The sequence below is a fragment of the Chenopodium album genome, chromosome 22 (assembly GCF_948465745.1).
Source record: "Chenopodium album chromosome 22, dcCheAlbu1.1, whole genome shotgun sequence".
NCBI lineage: Eukaryota > Viridiplantae > Streptophyta > Magnoliopsida > Caryophyllales > Amaranthaceae > Chenopodium > Chenopodium album.
Window position 1 is genome coordinate 29510296 of NC_137855.1, and position 7184 is coordinate 29517479.

The window sequence follows — 7184 nt, forward strand, 5'->3', positions numbered from 1 at the left end:
GGTTGAACCGTTTGACGTAGAAGCAAAGTTTTTCCTCCCCCCTTGCTTAATGGTGCTCAAGTTAAGACTTGTTTTCTTCGCAGGGATATTCATGGAGAACTTGGATGCAAACAAGAGGGCAAGCTTCTTGAAGCTGGCTATACACTCGGCTGGCAAGTTGCCAAACCATTGTTAGGCTATGCCCTTCAAGATAGCCAGGAAACAATGGGACCACATAGCATCATCCAACCCCTGTAGATACATGAGGTTGGTGTATTCCATGAGGTGATCTTCGGGGTTAGAGGTACCATCTTAAGTACCCACCAGCATATTCTTAACCTTGATCGGCTGTATCGCCTCAGTTATTTCCCTAATGAGCGCATAAGGTTGTTCACCAAGTCTGAGCATACGAAGCTGCCAGTCCAAAGGCTCGACATTGTTGTATGCTGCTTGTCCTCCAAGGAGATCCGGCTGCATATATTGAAGGCCATATTGCCCATATGGAACATGAGGTTCATATGGGACAGAACCGATCATTTGAGGACCAGTATGGACGGATTGGCCGCCTGTATGGCTCTCAAGCAAGGATTGAGTATTCCTTGCAGATCTTGCTCTGAAGCTTTCTGAAAAGCTTGAGGTGAAGGCTTCTCAGACAGCTGCTGGTTTCTCCTTCGCTCAATGATTTGCTGAGCGTCAGAGACTGACTTTTTGCTTCCACCTGACTGGTGTAAGGAGGATGTTCCCATCGTAGGGGATCTTATCCTTAAATTCCCATTGGCCCTTTAGAAGCCTAGGAATTTACACTTGTTAAGGTGTAGTAGGATTTGAATTCCTGACTGTTTGGGGGACCTTGAATTAGAATTGATTCTATCATTACGCTTTTTTATAAGAAACAACTAGGAGTCGCCAATTAGTTTTGAGAAAACTCATAAACCTCGTTCATGCCTTTCTTCCATGTGGAGTTCATGGAATAATTAGCACAAATCATAAGTTTACCCATGCCCAAATTGGTCTACATAAACCAGAAATGAGTTCGGGTAGGGGTGTGCGTTCGGTTTTCGGTTTGGATTAAGGCCATATCCAATCCGATCCAAAATATAATTCGGTTTTTCATTTTTCAATCCATTCCAATCCAAATTACTTTTTCAATCCAATCCGATACAATCCGAATTAAAATTCGGTTATTTGGATCCGATCCGAAAATCCGAATGAAAATACGTTAATTATCTTCTTTAATAAATATACTAATACAATAATATAAATGCAATTATAAAAATAATATTTTGTCCAATACAATTCTAAAAATAATCTGATTAACATAAATTGTTGTACAACTAAAAGGAAACATCATTTCCATTACAATAATTACTAAGCTACATGCACTAAATACCAATAACGTTAGCATATAAGCAGCAACTTTCAGCTACATAAGGCTTAAGGCAGTAGTAGCAACTATCAGCAGATTTAGAGAAGCAATTGGGCTACATGATTAAAGCCTAATTGTAAAACACACCAGTCCATAAATATTTGCTTAATTCAAAATTTCGGTGTTCGGTTTAGTTTGGATCCGATTAGGGTCAATCTGATCCAATCCGAATATCCGAATTTTCAAAAAATCTCAATCCAATTCGATCCGATTTAAAGTTCGGATTCGATCCGAATCGATGATTCGGTTTGGATTGGATTGGATTTCAGTTTAAATCTGAATTATGAACACCCCTAAGTTCGGGAGCGAGGGTACTAAAATAACGTTCCTTTTAGGAAGGAATCGCTATTCTAACCCTAGTGGGGCCTCTACTAGCTCTTCCTTATTCATAATTTCATCACCAAACAATATATGCAACGTGATACCTATAGACTAAGTTAGTTGATTTAATTTATACGCATTAATCAAATAGGAATTACATTGCAAAATTCGTTATTCTTATTTAATCAATATTCATGAAAGAAAAATAAATAAACAAGATTCGCCTTGTCTTAAGTGATAAAACAACAATTAATTATTCAAATTTTAATCTTTCTTAACGAAAGAGTACTGTGTGAATTAATTAATTAAAAGTTTGTTTAATGTGATAAAAAAACACTAATTAATCAATTAAAGTTATTTAAACAATAAAAGAAAATTGTTTTATCTAAGTGCTCAAGAAACTAACCGTTCTTCTTTGTATTCTTATGATGAGTGTCATTTACGACACTCAATTAGCTTCTTTTAGGATGAATTTCATGCTATTTTATAGCTCTTTTCTTTAGTTTTCCTTAGTTGTGTTCTTTATTTCTTTAGTTTATGATTTCCGTAGTTAGTTTTCCTTCTTTGTACTTTTCTTATTTTATTTGGTCTTTTTTTCTTTTATTTGCTTTTTTTGTTTATTTTCAGGTTATGATCGTGTTCCAAGGATTCCCGAGTCACCTTCCCTCATTTCACATCATTTTGGATGCCTCTTGCTTGCCATTTGAAGCTCGAGTTTGAAGGAATGCAAGGAGCAAGTTCATGAGTTGGTGCATGCATACGGTGGGGGCATTTTTTTTTGGTGTGAACCCACCATGGAAGCCATTTCAAGACTGCCTACCTTAGTGTTCATCATCATCACCAAAACAAGCGCACAAGGTTGAGCATCATCGAAGAAGGGAAAGAGTATCCTACTCCCAAGTGCGGGCGCGCCCGACTGAGGTGTGGGCGTACCACCTTGTTCCCCGAATTCCGTACCCATTTTCTCGGGGCCATGCTTCCTTTGTTGCGGCTGCGCCTTTCAAGGTTTCTTTTGGACGATCTAACTAACTATTCTTTTGTATTTCGTCTTTTATATAGTTTTTCCTTCTATTTTTAGAGAGAGAAGAAAGAATTAGTTTTTACGGGATTTTCTTAGAGAGAAAAACTTTAGATTATTAGAGAAATAAACTTGAAGAGATTGTTGATGATTGAAGCTAGCTACATTTTTCTTTCATCTTTGATCAAGTTTTTAAGAATTCCTTTGCTTTAATTCAATCTTTATTTTGATCTTTAGTTTGATTTCAATTATTTTGTTGATTGTTCTAGTTTGATTGATTTGTGATTGATTTAGCTTATTTGATATGATCATGATGAATTTGTTGCTTAGTGTTATTTTGATTTTAATTTCAATGTCTAGTGTGTAGTTTACTTGCTAGGGTAATGGTGAGTCATGTATGAGTAATGTATTAATGTTAATTTGGGAAAATTGATGGAGTTGATGATGTGATTAAATTGCTTAATTGATTATGTGCATGTGTGTGTTTGATTTAGGTGTGATCAACCTAGTTATTCACACTAGATTGCATTGTAGGTTCACATTGATACAAACAATTGATTTGTGGCTTGCATTTGTCGATTGTGGTGTCTTATGACGTTGCTACCTAGAGTTTCTTGTAGTTGACGCTAGTTAGACATCTAGGAAAATAAGTTGATATGCTCTTTTGATTGCATGGTTGGTTTTCCCTCGCATCACTTGACTTAGTCAACTCTTTCCCAATTAGCGGACTTCGTTACAATTATATGTGGATCTCGAGCCCTAGTGCTTGTTATATTTGTCCCAACCTAGCTTGTTTTGTTGTTTAGCGTTCACAACTTTACTTCACCTTTCCGGAATAGCTTGAATTGGCAATATAGAATCGCCCTCCATTCCATAGTGGTTCTACCCTCGAATTACCATTATACTTGTATAAGGGTGTGTTGAGAGATTATTAATTTTGTTTGGCCCAGGGTAGGGTTAGTTTAACGACCTAGCTTAACCCTTGTCAAAATAGCGCCGTTGCCGAGGAATGGTATTGTGATTGTGTATTGTTGTAGAGTCTATTCCACCTTATTCAAAAACACAAATAGATTTTCCTTTAGGCAACATTTGTAGCCGTGCTACTAATAATTTCGTTTGAGATTGTGTGTGCAAATGAAAATGAGAGTAGCTCAAAGGATCACATCGAAAGAGATGGGCACTCTAGGTGCTTACAAGTATGAGAGCGGGATTGCTCCTTTATTGATTCCAGATGGTGCTTGTGAAATCAAGCCGGCAATGATCACCTTGATTAAAAGGAAATAATATGGTGGTATAACAATTTAAAATCCTCTCAACCATCTCAAAGATTTTGAGAAGTATTGCAATACAATTATGGAAGCCGGAGTTGCTAAATAGTATATAAGGCTAAAGGTGTTTTCCTTTTCTCTCATAGGGAAAGCCTTAGAGTGGTTGGAAAAGGAGGTAAAGACAAGGTCCCTAAGTACATGGGATAAAGTTACCAAAGCTTTCTTGTTCCGTTTTTATCCACAAAAGAAGACGGCGGAGGCTAGAGCCTTAATCCAAAGTTTCAAGCAATTGCCTAGAGAGAACCTCTATGAAGCATGGGAAAGGTACAAGGATTACCAAAGGGAATTCCCTCACCACGGAATTTCAACCTATCAAGTCATGCACATTTTCTATGGTAGTTTGAGCTCTCAAGGTAGATCGAGACTTGATGCCGGAGCCGGAGGGCCGATTATGAACAAAACGGAAGAAGACTAGAGCTTGTGGATGTAATAGATGATGTTGTAAGGAACTACATAACTTGGCATGATGTAGAGATGGAATCGACAAGAACAAGTGGCTCAATCGACCAGTCTAATGTCGTCAACAATTTGTCCACATTGGTCTCGGAGTTAGGAAAGGAGGTGATTTATCTCAAGACCAAGCTTGAGAGTCCTTCACAAGCTCAAACTCTTTCCTCCCATTTTAAAGGGGAGAGGTACATCTTCCTACTCTAACCCTCTTTTTTCTTCTTGTTACATGATAAGAGAATGCTTGGTTTGTGATTTATGTGGAAAGAATGATCATGATGCTTCTAATGCCCCAATGTTCCTTGTGATGGATATGATGGATATGAGAATGTGCACGTGAATTGTGTTGATAGTGATGGATTTGGACCTAGATTTAATGCTCAAAAGAATGTTGGGAATAGGAATTATCACCATCATGGGAGCTATGATAATTATAACCAAAATAGTGATTATGGTAACCATGTGACTCAAGAGTTTTGTGGTAACCATAACAAGTTTGGTTGTAATGATCAAAGCCATGGTCAAGAGTATGGGGATCATAACCAAGGTTATGGTAACCATAATCAAAATTTCGGCCAAAATCATGGTAGGGGTAATTGGAGTAATCAAAGTAAGGGAGATATTCAAAATGATGTTCAAAGAGGTACCCCACCCCAATTTACTTAAAACAAAGGTGATGAATTCAATGCTTAACAATCCCAAATGAATAGGCTAGAGAATATCATGATGGCTCAATCCGAGAAGTTGAATGAATTCACATTGTCTTGTAACAAAATGTTTGAGGTCCTATTTGCTCATGGAATGATGCTTGAGAACCAAATCGTTCAACTATCCAACCCTTTGAGAGATTGTGCTAGTCCTCTTTCTTTACCCTCACAAGAAGTTGACCCTAGGGATCCGATGTGTGCTATCACCACTAGGAGTGGTAAGGTCCTTAAAGAGAGAGTTCCTAGGAAGAGTAAGGAGGGTGAAAAGGAGAGTGATTCGAGAGAAGGAATAAGCATGAAGAGTCTAGCAAGATGAGTGAGAATTCCAATGACAAGCCTAAGGAGAAAGAGAGGAAGCAAGATGAGGTTTACAAACCTAGACTTCCTTACCCCCAAAAGTTCAATAGGCACAAATTGGATGAGCAATTTGGACAATTCATCAAGATGCTTAAGAAAATTCATCTAAATATTCCTTTCACCGAGGTCTTGGAACAAATGCCAAACTATGCTAAGTTTCTTAAGGAAATTTTGAGCGGTAAGAGAGATTGCAATATGGTGGAACCGGTGAATTTGGGGGAGTTTTGTATTGCCTTTATTCATAATTACTTACCCCAAAAGTTGAAAGATCCCGGAATTTTCTTCGTACCATGCAAAATCAAAGGAAAATTGTTCCAAAATGCCCTTTGTGATCTTGGTGCTAGTGTTAGCATCATGCCTTATTCCGTTTCCAAGTTACTTAAGCTAGGTGAGCTCCTTCCATCCAACATGACCTTTCAATTGGCTGATCGATCTATTAAGTTTCCAAAGGGGAGAGTTGAGGATGTTCCCCTCAAGATAGAAGAGTTCACCATTCCCGTTGATTTCATTGTGCTTGAGATTGCGGAAGATGACCATATCCCTATCATTTTAGGGAGACCTTTCTTAGCAACCTCGGGAGCCTTAATAGATGTGAAAGAAGGCCGTATTACCTTGGGAGTAGGTAAGAATGAGGAAGTTTTGAGTTAAAACCAATGCATGAGTCTTTGTCTCTTGTGAAAGGAATTATGTTTGTTAATTTCCCTCGCCCTATTGATAATGTATGCACGATTGATTCTTCAACTAACAATGTTCTTGAGAATTGTGATGATGTGCTTTTGAGTTGTGATTGCAAGAAGGTTAGTGAAGAGAAAACGAAGCTTCCCATGCTTATGGATGAGGAGGAAATTGACATTCCTTATTGGTTTGAGCTCTACCCTTAAGAGGAGGACGATGACCCTAAGAGTGTGGATGATGTGAAACCATCTACAAATAGGAACAAGGCAAAGAAAAGAGCACGAGCTTCTAGGAAAAAGAGAAAGAGAATGAGGTTATGGAAAGAGAAGCTTGCTTTTGAGGAGTTATTGAATGAAGTCTCATCAAGCAATAAGGAGAAGTTTCTAAAATTTGAAGAGGAATTTTCTCCTTCCGCCACTTTGAAGAAGGTGATGTTCTTTGACCCTCCATGATTTGGAGGAAGGGTCGAGCTTAGGACCATAAGCAAGCGCTTCCCAAGAGGCAACTCGGAGATTTCTAACCCTTTTCTTTCTATTTTCACTTTTTCTTAATTTTCTTTCTTTTAGTTTCTTTTCTTTCTTTCACTTGTTTTTTTTTTGGATTTATAGGTTGGATTTCATCAAGTGAGCACGAGCAATGGGATGGTGCTTTGCGGCTTTTGATGTGATTGACTTTCTTTTGCTTTTCTTACTCTCACTTGGCTTTATGATGATGCTTATGATTTTGGAGCGCAACATTGGTGGTTCTTTCTATTGCCTTTCTTTATTATGCTAAGCATGGATAACCCGGTGAGATCTCTCTAATTTTTCTTTAGATGCATAGATTAGGTTTAGTCTAGGGGAAGTTGAACGGTTCGAAGATGATTGCTTGTTAACACTTAATGTGTTTGGGATCGATGACGATGTTGTCATTTGATTAATTGTATG

The 7184-nt window shown here is 38.0% G+C and overlaps 1 non-coding gene across 1 annotated transcript; it reads right to left on the minus strand.

The window, feature by feature from the left end:
- Nucleotides 1–4269: 4269 nt before the first annotated feature.
- On the minus strand, nucleotides 4270–4375 carry LOC145606471 (small nucleolar RNA R71). Its single transcript, XR_014105338.1, has one exon. It is a non-coding gene; the product is annotated as a small nucleolar RNA R71 (small nucleolar RNA).
- Nucleotides 4376–7184: the final 2809 nt, after the last annotated feature.